Source organism: Alligator mississippiensis, chromosome 8 (assembly GCF_030867095.1).
Source record: "Alligator mississippiensis isolate rAllMis1 chromosome 8, rAllMis1, whole genome shotgun sequence".
NCBI classification, from domain to species: domain Eukaryota; kingdom Metazoa; phylum Chordata; order Crocodylia; family Alligatoridae; genus Alligator; species Alligator mississippiensis.
Genome location: NC_081831.1, coordinates 38555743 through 38577434, shown reverse-complemented (window position 1 = coordinate 38577434; position 21692 = coordinate 38555743). Strand labels below are relative to the sequence as shown.

The 21692-nt window shown below is 45.8% G+C and overlaps 1 protein-coding gene across 10 annotated transcripts in view; it reads right to left on the bottom strand.

The window, feature by feature from the left end:
* Positions 1-21692, bottom strand: part of MID2 (midline 2) — a 464627-nt gene that overhangs the window by 383664 nt on the left and 59271 nt on the right. The window lies entirely within an intron of this gene.

Below are 21692 nucleotides of genomic sequence, written 5' to 3'. Positions count from 1 at the left end.
CCATGCCCCGCCAATAAGTCTGAACCCAAACACAGTCCCTGACTCTGAAAGAATTAACAGACTAGGAACCAGGTGTTTTGGGGGGGGCGTTTGGGTTGCTTCTTTTTTTTAAGACTTTTATACACCCAATTCCCTTCAAACTTAATGGGAGCTAGACATTAAAATACCCCTGAACATCTGTCCCCAAGGACAGGAACCTGACAACAAAGCCTCAAGTGCCTTATGAGTAACAGGGGCATAGGTTGTAGCCATGTTGGTCTAAGGACATAGGCAGACAAGGTTATTTAGGTAAATCTGATATCTTTTATTAGATCAATTCAAATAGTTGGAAAAATTCTTCTTTGCAAGCTTTTGGGCACAAATACCCTTCGTTAGGCTTATTATGAGTAACAGGGCTCTTTGTCATCAGAGGCAGTGAACAATCGAATGACTGTACAACATTTAAACCTACAAATCTCTCTGCCTAAAGCAATTTTCCTCATGGGTGAAATCACCTATCATCTTACTTAGTGACCACCCATCTCTGCTACCAATTCTCTTGTGGCAGCATGAGGCCTTCCAGTATTTACTACCAATCCAGGGTGTGAGGTACCCACCTCTAAGAGGGCTCTCCAATATTGGCTTCCTTCAACTGATAAAATTTAGAGGCAGGTCAAAGAGTCTTCCCATTCTACCAGCACCAGACTACTGCAGCTCTCTTGTAACCAGCCACAAACAGCCAGCAGAGCTCTCCCTGACACCATTTACAACAGCATAGTACCTGATTTGGCAGGTCTAACCCTGAATTCTTGTCTTTTGCTCAGGCTTTAGATTACCTAACACAGTGGTTCTCAACCTTTTCAGGCTCAAGTCCCTGGATAGACTTGAGACGCCCTTTGGAAAATGCCAACTCTTAGTTTTCACTCTTTTTTTGCCTATAGAAAAATAACATAGCAATGTTTTCTGTTGCAAAGAACTCAGAATGCCCACAACTATATATTTAAATTTGAAATCTCAGAATTTATCTTCTGAATCATGTTTGTAAACTTAACAGTGAGAACATTGTGTGGCAACCTGCAGTACCCTTGAAAGGATCGCAAGGCACCCCAAGGTGCCATGGCATCCTGATTGAGAATCATTGGCCTAGGACATGCAGACTAGCTACAGAGGATTAATCCCTTCAGAACAAATGAGTCATGTGACAGGCTTCACATGATACACATTGCAGTAAGATCCTATACTGTTGGGGCTCTTGTACAGCCAAGGCAAGACTCTGGATCAGGAGCAGTGCCAATGAAAAAAAAAAATCAATGAAATGCACAATAGACCTAATGGCATTGCAGAGCCAGGGTGTCTAGGTCTAGAAGTGGCTATCCACTGTCCTGTACATTACCAGACATCAGAGCTAGAGTGACCACCAGTCCCTAATGGGGTAGGACTGTCCCAAAACATAAATATCAAGTGCTGGTCCCGGGCTGAATGACTCTGGGACAGCATTTGTCCCAGATTCTCCTATTCAGCGGGAAGATGGAGACACAGTGAGTGCTGAGCCCAGCTCAAGGGGTGGCAGCCAGGAGGTTGTGGAGGCAGTGGCAACTGGGGCCAGGGCTGATGGAGCACCCCCTAGGGTGGGGACCTGTCCCAGGTAGGCAAGACACCGACCCCTGTCCCTGTGGTGCCAAAGGAATGGGGCTTCTGCCACCTGCCTGCCCCTAATATTCTATGCGCAATCCGGCAGGTGATGCAGGGCCTGTGGGTGATGACCCATTCCCTGGAGCTGGCAGTTGTGAGAGCACGGGGGCGGGGAGGCATGCACTCTCTCCACGGGCTCAGGGTGGGTGGCAGGGCTGCACCACATGACCCCCTGCCCAGCTGCCAGCCTCATGTGTCCCACTTTTGCATTTTGAAGAGGTGGTCACCCTAACTCCATGTTATTTGAGAAACACTACCAGAACATCACTTTAAGACACACACACATTTTTGATGGGAGGAAACCTAACTTCAGGGAAACAGAGTAGAATCTCATTGCCATATCTAGCTGGGAATATAACATCTTGGCCCAAGAGGACTGGAGAAGGTTTTGCCAGCTGGACAGTGGGAGGGGGCAAGCAAGAAGAGAGCTGGAAGGTTGCTCAGGGGTTTAACACTAAACTAGAGCTTATCAGAAACTGAAGCAGGTTTGTCAGGCAGGGGCTAGAGCAGTCCAGGACACTTTCTCAGGACAATCATTGGGAAAGTACATGCTCAGAGCACAACATTGAGCCAGCTCCCCCTCCTGCCAAGTCAATCTGCACTTATAATGAAAGAGACGCGCTTTAAAATTGCTCCAACGCCCAGATTAGTCATTTCACTCTCAGCCTGCTCTAGGACTAGGCCTGGCTTGGCTCCTATTCCAACTGGAGCAGCACAGACAGTTGCTAATTGACCACAGGGGGACCAGAACACGGCTTGGGGACTCAGTTTCCCTGCCCAATGTGGGTAGCTCCACTTCAGACAGCCACAAATGGAAAACAATGCAGGCGCCTTGTTAGAACCTGCCAAAGCAAGCACCCGAATATCCCACAATCTATTCCTAACTGCCTGCAATAACACTGGAAAGTGCCTCCAGCAGATTTTAATCTCTGCCTACACCACCTCATAAAGTTTGTATTAAGATATAAAATTAAGCAATTGGAAATTTATGGCTGCAGTAACCTTTCCAGGACCTACCCAGAGCATCAAGTCTCACAGAGGGATGAAAAAACCACTGCATCCAAAATGCTTGGGGATGATGAAAGTTCCCAGCACCTTACTTTACTTTGTGCCCAATTTCCTTTCAGGATGCCCTAGTGCCTGGTCTCAAATCCCAGAGCCATCCTGGCTGTGACAATAGACAACATAAGGAAGTGCCCCTGCACAAGAGCTGTGCATGTGTACTAGCTGCTCCACTTTCTGGGCAGGCTCTGCTGTGCTCCTCCACCATATACCAGCTTGCATGCAGTAGGGCTTGGTTGCATGCCTGTTACACAATGGCACCATCTCTTTCAACTACTGTTGCTCTTAGCAACTAGCCACCTTTCCTCTGGTTTATTCAATTTGTTTAGTGTTGGGACCTTTTAGCATGTATTACAATTTGCCTTAGTGTTTGTCACTTGCCAAAATGGTGTGTCCCAGTTAGTCAAGCCCAGATACAAGTGCTGAGCTTTTAAAAATAAAGTCAGTGCCTATACCTCTGTAGTTCAGTAGTACCTACTAACACAGGCAATCTAATTTCAGACCAGTGGGACTATGTATTATGAGTAGGAGCTCTTCCCCTCTGGGTGACAGCCAAGGAAGATGAATGGCAGGCTCAACTGGAAATTGTGTGCTTTTCTGAAAATGTTCATACAGGATTTTAAAAGGGATTGTAATAATGGAAAGATTCCTGCAATCTTCTGTATGAAGTCATTAACATTACTGAATTGCAGGAACAGCCCCTGCAGGTGCTCTGGCTTGGATACAATTCACAAGGGAGTTGAGTCCTCATGAACTCCAGCATGACATGTTTGCTATTTAGACCAGGGCCCCATGTTAGCACTGCACCAAGGAGATTTTATACCTTCCTTTGAAGCAGCAGGATTAGCCAGTCTTGGAGGCAAAAAACAAAACTAGACTAGCTAGACCACTGCTTTGTTCCATTGTGGCCATTCTTATAGTAATCTCCTTTTCCCGCCCATGGCTACATCTCTTAGATCTGAGATAACTGAAAGGAGCCTTGAAACCAGTCTGAAGCAAATATCAAAGTGACACTGACTGGGAATTTCTTTCAGTGATGCACCTGGATGAATCTCCAGCTCTGCCTTCCAAGACTTTTCTACCTATCACTTTGATGTTCACTTTGATGTCTGTCATTGATGCAGTGCACAGTGCACTTGTATTGTTGATTAGATTAGAATATGCCTTGTTTACAGTAATTAACTCACTAAATAAAAAAACTATGAAATATTAAGAATGCCTATGAGGCAGTGGAATGTGCTGTGTTTCAAGTGCTCTCAGCCCCGGGTCTAAGAGATTAGCCATTCCAAACCATGCGTAAGGCCTCTCTCTGGGGAGACAACAGGAAACCAGCTGTTGGTCAGGATCATAATTATGAGAACTGGTGTTTTAATAAAGCATAATCTAACAACAAACAATTTTACCATGGAAATGCTTGGGGTGGGATTACTCTTCTCTGGTGCTACACAAGAAATGGACACTCACATTGCCCTTCCAATATATATACTCCTGGCCTTTCTTTGTCAAAATGCTGACCCTGCAAGAAACTTTGTGCTGATGCCAATATGTATTTAAGCAAGAATTCACTGCATACAACAGCCAATAGTTTCTGATCCATCAAAAGAAAAAACAAGCATGAGAAGAGAGTGTCTTAGCAAGCCAAGAGACTGGTCATTATCAACTTTTTTTCTGTCTGATCAGAAACTCTTCTAAGGTCCTAATATTTACCAAAGTGAACATCCAGGGGCAATGTTAAACGTAGATCATTGTGAAGAAATTCTCCTTGGTCTGGCTCACCTCTGTATCGGGACAGACCAGGCCCCTGTTTTTTCACGCTGTCTTTTTTCACTCAACCTGGTCACCTAGGTGACTGGGCTGTGGCAATGCCTAAAGGAGTGGGGAGCTCACTCCTCCTTTGTCCTGCAGAAGGCATTTTCAGAAAGAGACAGGCAGTCATTTTGGGGACTCTGAGAGGCTTGGACCTCTGGAGAGATGCTCCAGATGAGTTTACTGTGAGTAGACTTGAAAGCTTAGCCAGTATAATAGGATTAAGTGATTTTAGATGCATGTTAAAAGGGTCCCCAAACCCAAATTTGATGAAAAGCTCAATGTATTATATATGGTTCAAGGTGTATTCCTAACTTTCTCGTTCTAACACCCCTCCCCCATTCTCTCCTTCTCTGCTCAATAAAATCGATCTAGCTTAGCACGCTTAGCTGTGAATGACTATGGGGAGAGGGGTCAGAGGCATGTTTCACTCCTAGCAGAGCTCAGCTGATCATCAACTAATTCAGTCCTACCTGAGATTATCATGGGAAACGCCAAGCTATAAGAAGCACCCAGAAACACTACCACTGGGCAAAGCACCCCCAAGGCTGCCTGGGTCTGTGTACCCCAGGCTGCACAGAGCCCTAATAGAGACCAGTGCCTGGGTGGGGGCAGCGTTACACCAGGGCTTGCGAGTGTGCTCCAGGAAGGGGGATGTCCAAACATAGGCACCCCAGGGGAGACTCCTGAAGTGGGGTTTTGTCCACGGCACAGTGAGGAGTGGCTCAGCATAGTAGCGCCCCCTACTGTCCTGCCACAATCATAACTTCTGTGCTTCGTTCTGGTGTCAGGGTTCTTCTAACTCTGGTGTGAAGGCAGGCAAAATGTGGCCAATAGGCCAGAGACAGCCTCTGCTGGTATAAAATAAAATCCACAACTCACTCAAATCTTTAACATGAAAATATGTCCCGCAGATCAAGATGGAGCCCTGTACCCTAAAAGCTATAGACCATGAGCTACACAGCTTTATATGGGAGGTAGAGGCAGCCACACCCCACATTTGCTATGTGACTATGCTTTGGCTTTTGCCTTGGCCATCAGAGCATCATTAAACACAGAGAAGGAGCAGTGGGTAAAATGCAGCTTAAGGCAATCACAGTAGAACTTAGATATAAAACAAATTGAAACAGAGCAAGAATGAATTCAGCAGCATTTTGGGCACAGGAACAGATACAAAGATAACCTGAGGGCTCCTAGACCTAAGCTACCTGGAGCATTACTGGGTAGAATTAAAGCCACATCTTTCTCATCTTGCTCACCGCCTCTCTTGGCTTTCACCTACACTAGGAAGAATACAACCAAAGCACTCCTCCCAGCAGCCACTCCCACTATACACAGCCCCCAAACACTGTTATGCTTCTCTACATATATTGCTGCCCTAGGCCCTTGCTTCTTCACCCTGGACTGTTCAGCTAATCAAGACCATGTGGAAAAAGGAAAGAAAAAAAATGTTTTGGAGAGGCCCTTTTGTTTAGCACTGTTTTTCTCCAATTAAGAAACAGTTTGCACCTGGGCATGGACAGTACCCAATGTTGAAGGTAAGTACTTAGCTTTCTGAAAGGAATATTTAGAAATAGAAGAGAGATAAATATTTCCCGAGATCAATATGCCATTGCCGTACAAAGAGCACTTGTTAGAGCAATTGGTGAACATAATTTACTACCATGAATGTGCTCTGTTTACCATTTTCAGATCCACCTTGAATCTTCTGTAGGCAACTCTATCTTCCCGGTAAAATCCTTCTCCTCTACAACAAACTTCTCCCTTATGCCCATTATCAGCTGCCTGGAGTGAACAAAGCTCTCTCTTTCTACTCTCTTCCACTCTTTTGTAATCCTTTTTTTTGTCCCTAACAGAATAGGCAGATTCTGCTCTGTCAAGCATGTCATAGGTATCAGGACATATTACAGATAGAACACTTCCTGTTCACATTACCACAGTGCTGGCCTATTAGAGCCATTTACAAAGAAGCTGTGGCAAGATAAAAATTACACCGATGACAAGATGCTGTTGATGCTGAAGAACAAAAGCAGTTAATTTGAGCTCCATTCAGGACTCACAAGGGAAAAGAAATCAATGGATGACAAATAAAAAAGTATGAAGACAGAAAGGAAGAGGGAAGGCAGCACAAGAGCCCTTGAATGCAATCCTGATACTATCTAGATTGTGGAGGGTGTATTATAGTGAAACACCAGCTCTGGTGTTGTTAACAATGAGTTTTGCTTTCTGTCTAAAGGTCAGCTTTTCTATGGGCTCCAAAATCCACACATTGACTTGAAACATCTTGTAATTTGCAATGACTTATGAGAGGATTGGGGGATGGAGGCTAGTAATCCAAATTTGGGATTAGATCAAGGATAATCAACATACAGCTGCCTTTAAACATGTCATTTTATAAAAATCAAACAATTCTAACTTTTTCTGCACATTAAAACAAGTATATCTGTACTGCTTAGAGGGGGTATTAGATGGAGCGATTAGGATAACAAAATGTGCACATGTATTTCAAACATGCCTCATTTTAGTCCTCCTTAATCTGGGGTTCACCAGCAGATTCATGTCATATATGCTATCATTTTCCAGGATTTAGTGAAGGGTGAGTGAAAGTAATATCAAAGACAGAATGAGGCAACAATGAAGAAGAGATACTGTTTAAATGTCTGATGTGGTTTTTATGGAGTAACTTGAACGTAGGACAACTAGGCGTAGCACCTCAACCCAAGTTTTTCCTTAGCAAAGGCAAGGCATTAGATTATATTTATGTATTGTATGTGTTCTGTTCTATTTTGCAGAATCTGCAGGTGTGACTACTCTTTATTTATAGACAAACTTGGGTCCCAGGAGCCACTTTTCTGGGTCTATATTAGTTTGGAGCAGCTCCCCACAAAACAGAGGAGGAGACAAATAATGAGCAAACTGAAGCACATGGCTTCCTTGAGAGCAGCCCTAAGTAACAGAATAGATGTAAGCTGCGAAGGCAGAGTTTCAATGTACGTCTTACTGGCATAAAGGGTCATCGCGCAAAGAGACCAGAGTTACAGTTGCACTGCAAGTGTGGCCCATACCTTAACTCTGGTTTTCAGAAGTTTAAGTTACCCACTTCCCGCACTCTGGAATGATGAGAGGTACCACTGGATACATTTAGCTCTGAGTTAGCCAAGTTTGGTGTTCTGAACAAACAAAACACAATACAGGTCATCTGAGCAGAGATATTCATTAATATGAAGTTGGTCTGAACATGTTTTTTCACAACACAGACACACGCTTTATTTCTCCTTAAACATTAAAATTAAGATTGTATACACCCTGTTTTTTTATGGAGAACTCAGTGAATGACTAGAATTGTCTGATTTACAAGAAACTGAAGAGGTTAAAACTCATAAGGAAGAAAAGGAACTCTTAACACTGCATTTTCCAAGTACTTGATCTGTCAGCCCTAACCCTGCACTAATGCTAGAATTTTTTGCAAGGGATTTCAAGGGAATGATGATGCATAATGATATTGTAGAAAGAGTAAAAGAATTTACTGAGGGAGCTAGTAATATCGATGATATGGTACTATTTGGTATGCCACCTCCTGAACCCATTCTTGAGCAAAGCTGCTATAACTCTATCACTACTGCCAAAAGCTACGTGTGTAACAGCTAATCTTTATCATCAGAACAGAGTTGATCATTGTAATGATGATTTAGCATGACATTAAAAACTATTAAACACTAACCAACTCTAAGAAATCTCCCAACACTATAACACTAGAAAATCTGAAAATTTCTCAAAAGAGAAATGCAAAAGGAAGCTAAGAAGTGTGCCCAAGGTCTTTGGCTAAAAGATATTCAGAAAGCAACTGATGCAGGTGATTGCTGTGGAATGTATGAAGGCATCAAACAAGCATTTGTCCCAGTCAAGAAGAAAACAGGTCTTCTGAAAATCTTAAGAAGAAATGGCATTACTGATAAACAAAAACAACTTGAGTGTTGGATTGAAGACTATGAAATTCTATACTCCAGTGAAACTAAAGTCAAACACGAAGAGCTCAAAGTTTAGACGGATTTAGACAACAACCCTAAATTAGAAGATTTGCAGAAAGCCATTTAAGCAATTCCTGGGAACAAGGCATCCAGTAACGACTGCTTGCTTGCTGAAACCTACAAATGTGCCAACGATGAATTACTTAGAAAACTTCATGAAGTTATACTGCTCTGTTAGAAAGAAAAAGCAGTACCATGAGATTTCAAAGATGCTCAGTTTGTACAATAATACAAAAACAAAAATGGGATAAAAACGATTGTGACAACTATAGAGGTATCTCCCAGTTGAACATCATCAAAAAAAAATTTCATTCACATCATGTTCCCTAGGCTGCAGGTAAGAGTCTATTCTGAAAGTCAATGTGGTTTTGCACAAGACACTCCATCACTGTTGTGATATTTTCAGTCAAACAACTGCAAGACAAGTATAGAGAAAACAAATACAACTGTACATAGCCTTCATTGATCTGATGAAGGCCTCTGATACAGTCAACAGACAGGGACTTTTTCCTGTTCAGAAGAAACTGGGTTGTCCCCCCAAAACTGACATCATTCGCTCATTATATCAAGGTATGAAGGCAACTGTAGTGTATGAAAACAAAGAATCAAATACCTTTGACATCAACAATGGGGTGAAACAGGGGTGTGTCTTGGCCCCCATACTCTTCAATGTCTACTTTTCATTCCTGTTTCTTCATGCATTCAAAGATAAAAATGATGGCATTTATCTTAACACAAGACTAGAGGGAGGCTTGTTCAACATCGCAAGGTTTAGAGAGAAAACCAAGGTTAAAGACCTGGTTCTGAGAGATTTTCTGTTTGTAGAAGATGTGGTCTTGGTTGCCTGCAGTGAATCTTCCCTGCAAAATCTCTTGGGCAGATTTTCTGAATCATACAAGAGCTTCAGGATAGCAATTAGTCTCAAGATCATGTGATACTGTACCAAGGGGTGAAAGAACCAATACCTGACATCACTCTGGCTGCATCTACATGAGATGCTAACTGCGCAGTTTAGTACGAGTACTAAATGACTGTGAAGCAACCTGAGTTACTGCGCAGTAGCATCAACAAATGGATTTATTGTGATGCTGACTGCAGTAGCCTGAGACAACTGAGCAGTAGCATCATGTCGTGGTTGCTGCACAGTTAGTGTCTCGTGTAGATGAGGCCGCTGGAAGATAAATCTCTTGGTGTCATTGACAGTTATTGTTACTTGGGTTCTATGATCAGCAGGAATCTTGACCTTCAGGCTGAAGTGACTAACAGAATTGGAAAAGCAGCTAAGAATTTTGGGCTATTATAGAACTGCCTGTGGAATAACAGGAAACTATCAGCTAAGGTAAAGATTCGAATCTACGAGACTTGTGTGCTGTCATCCCTGCTTTGTGGCTCAGAAACATAGACTATATATCTTAGGCATTATCAAGAGACTGAACAGCTTCCACATAAGATGTCTGCGTAAGATCCTGAAATAAAGTGGGAAGGCAGAATACCAAACACAGAGGTAATGGAGCACACAGGACTGACACATTTACAAACCGCTATCAAGAAGACAAGGTTGCAATGGATCAGCCACATAACGAGAATGGGAGAAGATCATATCCCCAAGAATATTTTGTATAGTAAGTTTCAAGACAGCTCTAAAAAGCAGGGTCACCCTCTATGGTAGTACCACAGTCTGTTCAAAAATGATGTAAAGTTGTTCAATGTCAACTTTCACTTTAAGATAAGGAATTGTGTTTTAAAATTTGTATGCGTGCATTTTGTATCTCCCCTTGTAGTTTGGTATTTTTATCTATTTGTGTGCCATGGCATTTGTAGCTTATATTTTATGCTCTTCAACTTTCAACTAAATGAGTTTTAGTAAGTTATACATTGTAACAATGTTAACAAGGGCAGGAATCAAACTGTCCTTCTCTGTATCAGGCTGGCCCCTGAAAGAGCCAGTGTATCAGTGATTGAATGTGTAACAAGGTAGCACACAACAGTTAACATCTGGGAAGCTGCAGATCAACCAAGGGAAGAACTCAATAGAAGACAATGTAACAACCGGGAAATCTCTAAACCTCACTGATCAAGGGCTAGAAGCCCTGGCCTGAGTTAATCAATGCCAGGGACCAACTTCTGGGCTGAGTATCTCCAGATCAACTGCTCCCAGAGCCCTATTCAAAATTCATCAACAGACTCCCAAACCTGCATGTACATGCGGACGACCCCTGGGGCTGACAGATGCCATCCAGTAGCCACCGAGGGGGGGGAAGTCCCATGAGGTTCAACGACCCCTGGATTGGGCAAACCTGAAAACTGGGGAGTCACCAAAGTCTGCTAAGGACAGATAAAAGGCAGTGAAAAGTGACCCTCAGTGGCGCCCTCTTGATCTCCAACTCGACCAGGCTTGTCCAGCCAGAAGGACCAGCCAGCGACCCCCTTCTGGAAGATAACACCACACTGAAAGAAGCCTCAACAACAGACTCCAGCGCTTGTAGGATAGGTATACCTGACTCTGTAGCCTGCTACTGTGTGTGTGTGTATGTGTGTGTGTGTGTGGGGACCAGCCCCAAGGTTTATGATTACAGTGTTTCAATCCGCCTAATAAACTAGAATTTTAAGGATCCCAAGCTGGACATTTGTAGCCAACAAGAGGACCAAGAAACTATAGGCCCGTTAATCTTACCTCAGTCCTGGGGAAGCTCTTTGAGAAAATAATCCAGGAGCACACCTACAAGGGACCAGCAGGGGAGATTATGCTTAGGGGCAATCAACGTGGGTTCATTAGAGGCAGGTCCTGTCAGACCAACCTGGTTGCCTTCTACGACCAGGTCACAAAAGCTTTGGATGCAGGTGTCTCGGTGGACGTAGTCTTTCTGGACTTTAGGAAGGCCTTCGACACTGTCTCTCACCCCATCCTCACTAAAAAATTAGGTGACTGTGGTGTCAATGCCTACACAGCCAGATGGGTCGCAGATTGGCTAGAGGGCCTCACCCAGAGAATGGTGGTGGACGGGTCATTTTCGACCTGGAGGGACAGTGGGCAGTAGGGTCCCCCAGGGCTTGGTTCTCAGGCCCTCACTATTCAATCAGAGACTTGGACGAGGAGTTGAAAAGCACCTTCTTCAAGTTTGCAGGTGACACTAAGGTGCAAGGAGAAGTGAGCATGCTAGAAGAGAAGGACAGGCTACAACTAGATCTGGACAGGTTACAGGGGTTGGTGGATGAGAGTAGGATGGGTTTCAATACGAAAAAGTGCAAGGTATTGCACCTGGGGAGGAAGAACCAGCAGCATACCTACAGGCTGGGGAACTCCCTTCTCATCAGCACAGAGGCAGAAAAGGATCTTGGAGTCACTATTGATTCCAAGATGAACATGGGCTGCCAATGTGGGGACGCGGTCAGGAAGCCTAACCACACCTTGTCATGCATCCACAGATGTATCACAAACAGGCAAATGAGGTGATCCTTCCCCTCTATGTGACATTGGTTAGGCCGCAGTTGAAGTACTGTGTCCAGTTCTGGGCACCACGCTTTAGGAGGGATGTGGACAGCATCAAGAGGGTCCAGAGGAGGACCACTCTCATGATCAGGGGCAACAGGGTAGGCCCTATGAGGAGAGGCTATGAGACCTGAACCTGTTCAGCCTCCACAAAAGAAGGCTGAGAGGGGATATAGTGGCCACCTACAAACTTGCCAAGGGGGACCAGCAGGCAATGAGAGAGTCCCTGTTCCCCTGTGCACTACCGGGAGCAACAAGGAATAATGGCCATAAGCTGACTGAGAGTAGATTCAAGCTACACATCAGGAGGCACTACTTCTCGGTCAGGGCGGCTAGGAGCTGGAACCAACTTCCGAGGGAGGTGGTGCTCGCCCCTACCCTGGGGGTCTTCAAAAAGAGGCTAGACAATCACCTAGCCAGGATCGCTTGACCCCAGCATTCTTTCCTGCTCATGGCAGGGGGTCAGACTTGATGATCTGCCTAGGTCCCTTCTGACCCTACCTACTATGAAACTATGAAACATAGAAAGCTGGGAGGAGCATGCAGAGTCCTGTCTGACCTGGAGGGAACACCTGGAACTGGGTGCAGCTCAATGTGAAGTGGCTTTGGTCCAGAGGATGGAAGCAAAGTGAGAAAGAAGAAAGCAGTGTGCTGTGAATTTGGACTTCAACTCCAACACATGGATCTGTGAAACTTGTAACAAGTTTTGCGGCTCTCGAATTGGGCTTGTCACCAAAAAATGAATTCATCAGGCATCTGAATGGACCTATTACATGTACACCATGAGCCAGAGGATCAACAGTTGCCTACTACTAAAAGCTGTTTTAACTGGCAGTAGCTAAATGTATCTCATTTCATGGAACCCATGCTAACTCTATCTCAGTTAACAAGCAGTTACTACCATTCCTAGCACTTGGTTCTGACAGTGCCCTGGAGATGTCCATCCTGACTACTGTGTCTCAAGTAATACAGCATATATGGAGAACCTCACTGAAGTGCAGTGGTCTCTGACATGCCAGGGAGAAGCTAACTGGCACAGGGGAAATTTTATGGAGTGGTATTTGTGCTAACCTATGCCCACAGAGGGTGCTGACACTGATGCGCAGCTGCCATGGGCCATGACAGAGAAATCTAATCAGTAAACCAAATGGGAGTTACCTTGAGGATGATGATCTGAGCCAACCCTGCTAGATACTACCTTGTAACTCCAGGAAAACTATTTCAAATGAGAACTTTAGGCAGCCCACTAATATGCCTAACAGTGGCCGCATCTACAAAAGATGCTACTGCAAAGTCACTGCTGCACATTTATTTACTACTTGTACAAACAAGTAGTAAATAAATGCACACTAATTCAAGTTACTATACAGTAGTGCCAGCGAATGCCTTTTTTGTGACACTACTGCACACTAGCATTGCATCCGTTTTTGCTATGGGACACTACTGGGCAGCAGTATCAGGCTACTGCACAGTCAAGGTCTTGTGTAGATGTGGCCACAGTCGCTGCAATTATGTGCTCTCTTCCCTCTCCTTAGGAAGACATGACTGAGTTTTTCCCACTCAACATTATGGGCAAGGCTTGGAGAAGATCTCCTTTCTCTCTAGGCTCTGAAACAGTCAAACAGGCAAAGGAGAGACTAAGACATCCTTGGATCCCTGAAAGCACAGAGGATGGTCCATTTGTTCTCCTCTGTGCAACTCTGGATGTCTGTTCCCTGCTCTCATCTACTGCCTCCCTTAAATGATGCAGCAATTTACCCACAAGATGAGTTTTGTGTTCAGTGCAGCCCCCTATGGGATGCTGCAGCACCAGCACAGCCCTCCTCAAGTCTTCCCTACAGCTGCCCCAAAGTACAAACTCACACAGTGATGGGGACCTGGTAATTGTGCACTCCCAATAGACGTAGCACATCTCACCAACCTGCCACTCAAACCTAACAAGCAACAACCACCTATCAAAGGTGCCCTGCATGCCAGAGAGCCCTGCCAGGTCACTGAGGAAGTGTTTGTTCCCAACTGACAGGTGGCAAAGTTGAAATGCATGAAGAAGTGCTCTCAGCCAGCAGACCAGGCAAGTCCCATTGGGAACCGTATGTTATAATCCTGGTGATAACAGTGCATTTGGCATACAGACAAATTCTCAGAGGTGCCTACATCTCATCGGAACAAAAATAACTTGGTCTCTGAAAATCCAATCTGCATCCTTGGACAAATCCCTTAGCCTAATGATTCTCAACCAGGGTGCTGTGGCATACTGGGGTGCCTCCAGAACTTTTGAGGTGAGAGGTGATAAATCAGGCATAAGGGAATAAGCAGGTAAGTGCAGGTCCAGGCTTGTCTCTTCCTACCCAATCCACTAACCCCCACTGCCAGGGTGTAAACACTGTAATATATAAATTAGTTTTATATGGTGCTACTCACTTCACAAGAGTAATGGAATGGTGCCTTGAGTCCAAAAGAGGTTGAGAATCACAGCCTTAGCATCTCCAAAGAGTTAATTATCCTATGCCATGACCAGCATTAATACTAGGGGTGCACTGATAGATTTTCTTGGCCAATGCCAATAGCCAATTATTAGCCAGCCATGTCAGCTGATACCAATCCAATAGCCGATTTACAGGAATGCCGCCCAGCAGCCTGAAGAGTAGCATCTGGCCAGTAAGTCGGGGGGGGGGGGGGGAAGGAGCATGGAGGAGGCTAATCAAGGCTCCCATGTTGAGGGAGGGAATGGGGCAGGGGCAGGCACTGCCCAGCCAGGGTGGTGAATGGGACCCAGGGGCCAGGAGCGGGATGGAGCCATGGGCAGCTCGTCCAGGGAGTGTGAAGGTTGAGAGGTGGGGAGGGGAGGTGGCTTCCCACCACTGCGTGCAACCCCAGGGGAGACATGGGGGCATGTGCCCCCCGGATACGTGCATGGGACAGCAGCAGGCTGTATGCTGTGTGCTCAGGGCCAGGGGCTGCACCAGCTTCTTCCTAGCAGGGGGCTAGGCCGAGGCTGGCTCAGCTGCATGGGGCAGCAGCAGCGACACTGGAAGGCGTGGCTACAGGTGGATTATGAGGAATTTTGGGGTGGCTATAGCTCCCCTACCACTGCCACCACAACTGAGCCCACCCCACCCCCATGTGCCCCAAGCGCAGCCCTGGCCCATCACTGCCCCCAGGATGAGGCTGGCACAGAAAAAAGCCAATCGCTGATCAAGTTAATTTTCCTGTTATCAGTGCCAATCCAGTATGTGACTGTGCACCTCTAATTTATACTTTATACACATGTAAAAGTTGCAACAAACAATAACTAGTCATGAATTAATTGCCTGCTGTCATGTATCCATCCATGAATCTCTGAAACTACCATCATAGCTCAATGTAGCCGAGTTTAATTTTGGTATCTTTATGTACAGAATTGATGGCTTCCATTTCTCTCTATTTTTTAAGGATTTGTCATGCCAGAACACATCAGTGTCCTTACAAGTATTCTTTCCTCTTCCTGAGAGTGATAAATAACAGAAGCTTGAAAATGAATAAGTAATCTAGTATTGGACCGGTATAGAATAATCTGCATAAACAGAATACTGCTTCAAATCCCAGCTGGTTAGGGGTTCATTTGTGTCTTGAAATATAAAGATTTACATTCCCTATTAAAAAATAAAACTCCTGCACATAGCTGTGGAAGGTCTTTTAATAATAGTCTAAACCTACTAAACACTTGACCCCAATGCTATTTTGTAGGGATGGGTTCTACAGGTTAATTATGCATTGTGAACGCTGAGAAACAGTTTTATTGACCTGTGCACAATAGTGCCCTGGTTGTTTCCCTAACTTGTTACAGTTAATTTAAAACCCAACTGCATGCATGAGCAACTCCTATGTTTCCTTCCAATGCACACTCCCTTGTAGTTGCCAAAGCTGAATTTCACCTGCTGTTGGCCTCTTACTTCACACGTTTATTATATCCTTCTCAGATTCTTCACAGTCTTCTCTTGTGTTGACTAATCAAAATAATTGTGTGAGATATACACATTCTGCCAATTCTCTGTTCTTTTTACAGATCATTACAGGCAGGGTTGGCAGAATTGCTCATAACTTATCATTTTGAGATCCTGGGTTTGGTCCCTGATAGGTTTGCAAAAAAAGTAATTATTGAGGTTAATTTTTCCATGCTGTCTGAACATTTTTTATTTTTTTTTAGAAAACAGCATCCCAAGCAATTGAGCCATGTCTGAAAAAAAGAGGCCAGAGAAAAACAGTGAGCTTTCCTTGAGAAGCTCCAGCGACTTAAGCTCTACAATAGAACATGCAATTTGGACAGAGGGAACCTGTCAGGGCTGTATCCTTTGCTGTCCCTGTGAAAATACTCATGAACTTGTCAATCATGCATCAGGGGACAGATCCTATTACATCAAGGCGGGCAATTATTTCAGGCAGAGGGCTGCTTACTGAGTTTTCGCAAGGTGTTGAGTGCTGCATGGGTACCCCACCCCTTGACAGGTGCCTAGACCCCAGTCGCCATCTTGTAACTGGAAGTCCTGCTCCCTAACCCCCAACCCTTGCCACTAGAAGTCCCTCCCCTTACCCCCAGAAGTATTCCTTTCAGCAAGGGGTTTTGCCATCTTGGAACCAGAAAAATACCAAATTATATTCTAAAAATTGAACATCTACAATATTAATTACTGTAATTTGATTTCAAAAAATATTTTTTGTCCTGATCTACATATGTAGTGTACATAAAGATGACTGCACAATAGCTTAAAATGAAGTCTTACTCCTGTATACTGCAGGGGGGGTGAGTGCATGAGGGGATGGGTATAGGTGTGGGGGGGGGGATGACAGAGCATGTGGGTGTGTGTAGGTCTGTGGGGTATGTGGGGAAGGGTGGCTGGAGTGTGTGAGGGGGTATGGAAGTGGGGTCTGCATGTATAGCAGTGTGAGGGGGTGGGGTGCATGTGCATGGTGGTGTATGCATGTGGGACTCACCCTATGAACACACACACACACACACACACACACACACACACACACACACTGTTCCACTCTCATTGATCTCTCTCTCCCCCTCCCTCCCTGATTGCACAGATGCATGCACACACCCCCACACCCCAACTCCTGGCCATGGGGTACCAGCATAGGCCCTGTGCTCCTGCGGTCCAGCCATGCAGCTGGGAGCCGTGTGGTGCAGGAGCAGCCAGCAGGCAAGCACTGAAAGCGGCAACAGACAGGGGGGAGTAGGACCCAGCAGGCACGCAGCAAGAGCTGGGTGGGAATGCGGAGCCTGCACTGGTGTCCTGGGACCAGCGCCAGTGGGGCCCAGACTGGGGTGGCAAGAGCTCTATGGAGCTAAGCTGGCTCCCCTCTCTCCCTGCTGGCGCAGCCCAGCCCGGCTCCATAAATCCCTGCCAGCCCATGCCCCACTGCTCCACTCTGGGCCCCACTGGCACTGGCCCCAGGACACCAGCGCGGCCCCACATTCCTGCCTGGCTGTCACTGCACTCCCATGCATCTGCTTGTTCCCACTCCCCCCTACTGCCACTTTCCCACTTTCCTGCCTGCTGCCATGGAACTCCGGCACCATGCGGTTCCCAGCTGCATGGCTGCGACCGCAGGACTCGGCAAGAGCCAGTTTGGCCCTGAGGGCTGGGGCAATTGCCTGTGGTCCTCCCCTGCCTCCCTCCTCCCCCCACATTCTTATCCGAATTTCCCTCTTCAGTGCAGGGAGGTAGGAACAGCCCCATGGTCACAGGCCAGAAGCCTCTGCTAGGCAGGGGCTTCTGGTTGGGAGGAGTGGGGTTGGGGAAGCTGAGGAGTCAGGGCCATGTGGGCCTTGCTGCTGCCAGCTTCCCCTGGGTCCTACTGCCCCTGGTTCCTGTCATGTTTGACAGGCAGCCAGGAACAGATAAATATAAATTTTCTAAATTTTTAGGGGCCTCAAGGGCCACAAAGAATGGCCTGGTGGTCCGTATTTTGTCCACCCCTGTATTATATCAATACAGGCCAGAAGTATAACTGGTAGTTTATGCCCTGGGCAGCAGACTCATACCTGACAGGGTCTGTATCCTGAGATGCTGGAATACAGGAAAGAAGACTTGAGGCTTTGGCTACCTGGAGCAGACTGGGACCAGGACGGTACTGAAAAAAGAGGTGTTGTCACCAGTCACCAGGTTAACTATCTGCTAACCCCACAACCACTGCAATTGTATATGCCAAGTGAGGATCCAAAGCTCTTGATTCAGCAACTGCAGAGCCAGGGAAGGGTAAACCTGGCTCTTCTATGTGCTACCTGATATCTCCCCTCTCAGCAGTGGCATCTCCCACGGGAGGGGTGGCAGAGGGGAGGCTGATGAGGGGACTCCTAACTCTACCCCACTCCATGCAGCCAGAGCCTCAAGCCCATGGCCTCCATTCCAGCGCTCCACTTTTCTGAGCACCTAGGGCTCATGCCCCAATTGCCAACCTTTAGTTAGGCTACTGTATTAGGCATCTAAGTAGACACAGGCACCTAAGGCTTCAGGCTGGACATAAGGAAGAACTTCTTTACAGTCTGAGCCCCCAAGGCCTGGAACAGATGCTGCCAGAGGTGGTGCAAGCACCTACTCTGGATTTCTTTAAGAGTCAATTGGACATTTATCTTGCTGGGATCCTGTGACCCCAGCTGACTTCCTGTCCCTGAGGTAGGGGGCTGGACTCAATGATCTTCCAAGGTCCCTTCCAGCCCTAATGTCTATGAAGTCTCTGAAGGCCAATTCTATTTCACACTTTTCAAGTCATGAAAGATCTGGTAATGAATCAATCCATCATCATCTGACCCTTAAGATTGAGTCACAAAAAAACATTGAGGAGTTGGTGGAGCCACTCACCATTTACTTTTTTTCAGGGTGGAATAGAATTATGCTGGTTGTATTCCTGCATAGCAGCTGATTTTAATGAGAGATTACATTTCTTTTTTTTTTTTTTTCAGCAACTTAACTCCTTCATTGTTAAATTCCTTCAGAGTTGTTGGCAGTAACCACCAGACCCTGGTGATTTGTTGCTGTTTAATTTATCCATTTCTATACCACCTCATGCTTTGATAGCATCTCATCTTTATTTTCCATGCCATCTTCTTGATTGATGGGACGAAATCATCTATCTTCTCTGGACATCTACTAAATTCACTGATTCCCTTACAAGTTCTACTACATCTGAGAACTGGAAACGATCTCTTATTACTTGATATTTTAATTACTATGGCTTGTCTTCCTTAAATAGTAACTCTTCTTGTGTCAGTAGAACTAGCTTTTCCAAGAAACTATCACTTAAAGTATCAAGAAATTGCTTCTCTAAATCTTGTCTGATTGTGACATCTTACCATTTGATATGGGAATAGCCACCCATTATTACTACTTTATTAGACTTAACTGCTTCTTTGGTTGCCCTCAACACTCAGAATAAGTTGGACTTGGTATCCTCTCCAGAAGCAAGAGGCCACATCTAATTCTACTGGCATTTTTATATTCTTATGATTTTGGGGACAGATTGTCCCAGAGTTTTCTGTATGGCTCTGTCCCCTCGCAAGATTTGCCTCACTAGCTTCTTTGGAATCTTTTCAGAACACAGCTGCTCCCCATTATGGCTAAACCTATCCTTTTAGTAAAATTTAAAGCCGAGTCTTAAAACACTGTGGGCACATCCAGACAAGCAAGCACGTGCCTGTTGTGACATCTCAGATCAGTTTGAGATGCCGCAAGAGGCACTCAAAGAACAAAAAAAAGTTTCCTGCACTGCATATTTGCAGTGTGGACTGTAAATTTGGCACCAGGAAATCCTGGTATTAAAAACACACAGAAAAAAAGCTGCACAGGGCACGCCCTGAAGCAACCAGAGGCTGAGTCCTTCAGAGAGATGTTCTGGAACCCAGCCAGAGCATCTCTATGGCTGCCCCATGCCCCTGCTTCCCCAACATGCTGCCTGTGTGCTGGAGCAAATAGGAGCAAGGTGAAGCTGCAGCAGTAGCTCAGACCCAAGCAAGCAGAGACGTGGGGTAAGAGGACTGTGTGGTTTCTGGGGGGTGGCGTTTCATTTTAATCATGGAAGAATGTGGATTTTGCGGTATTTTAAAGAGTGAATTTGGGACTTTTTAATCAGAGAATTTGCAATTTTTAAACAGGGAACACCAGGGTTTCTGCTAGTGAGGTAAGCGGTGGGACCCAAGCAGGAGCCTGCCCAGGGCTGGCACCAGGGACCCAGCTGGAGGACAAATGAGATGGCTGACCTCCTGGCCATTTGAAAGGTGCTTTGACAGCTTAAAGCAAGCCACCACAATGAGCACATCTTCCAGGTGATAGTTGCCTAGATGGCAGGGCAGGAGCACACATGGCAGCAATGCCACACAAAGGCCAACTGTGAAGCCGCAGCCCACTGACAGCTGGCCCAGAGGTGCAGACAGCTCTGCTACAGTGCCTATACCCACAGCCCAGGTGGTCACGCGGTCCCTGTCCAGGTCTGGCAGGCATGGGGCTACAGGTCCAAGAGGGTGGATGCTGTCACTGGTGGCAGAAGATCACAGCCAGGCAGCAGCCCCTACTGTCAGACTGCTGCAGCAGGTAGAGGGTGCAAGGGCCACTCTAGGTCAGGGCTGCTGCAGCAGTCCAGCTGGCAGAAGGGGATCATGAACCCATACACCAGCTGGCCGGGCCTGAAAAGCTCCTGAAAGCAAGTAGGTGCCAGCACAGGTGCTGCCCCAGCCTTCAGCTCTCCCTGGCTGCAAATCCAGGAGGAGCTGGGCAGAATCAGAAGTGGCACAACTTACCCCACACCAAAAAGCATGGTCAGGCACATGTGCTGAGGCACAAATCTGTGGCACAAATTTGTGCTACTGCTATTTGAGCTGCTTCAAGCGCACGTGCCTACATGTGTGGATGTGCCTATGGGTGCATCTACAAGGTGACACAACTACGGAGCAATTCAAGTGGAGTCAACTGCTCCCAGGTGCAGCATCTATGTGTGCGCCCAGGACAGCAGCAATTTGAGCCTGGGTGGAGCAAGCCCCCAGCTGGCTGGGATGACTGGGCATAATTTATACCCCCCGTCACTGTCTACAGGTATGTTTTAGAGCAGTAAAGTACCCTGCCAGAAGACAGTACTATCCCCAATAATACTAGCCTATGGTGAAGTTAATTTACTGTTTTCTAATACCAGCACATGTGTAGACTGTGACACTTTACTGCAGAGCTAATTAGTCTACTCCACAGTAAAGTGCATGTGTAGATGCACCCACAATTACCGCTGTCTCCTCCCATCAATAGTGCCTGATTTGAGGCAAGTCTCTTGAGCTTTAATACAGATGTTTATCATTATCTTTATTGCCATGAGTGATTTTTTTCTTTATTTAGCCACTTTAGCAAATACCTTGTTTCTCTCTTCAGAGATTAATGTATTTCTGATCTCAGCTGTTTCCTGACCCAATCCTTCCGTAGCCTGGCCTTTGCAGAGATCTTTGTCCACTCTAATTGTACCCTGCATCTTCAAACTTCCCTTTCTTACTCAAATAACCATTGGTTGCTTAAATCCCCTCCTCTCATACCTCTGCTTTGGTTAAAGCTTCTTTCCCTTCTATACAAACTCCTGTCCCCCAAAATCTCCTGCGTAGCTAATACATTTAATTC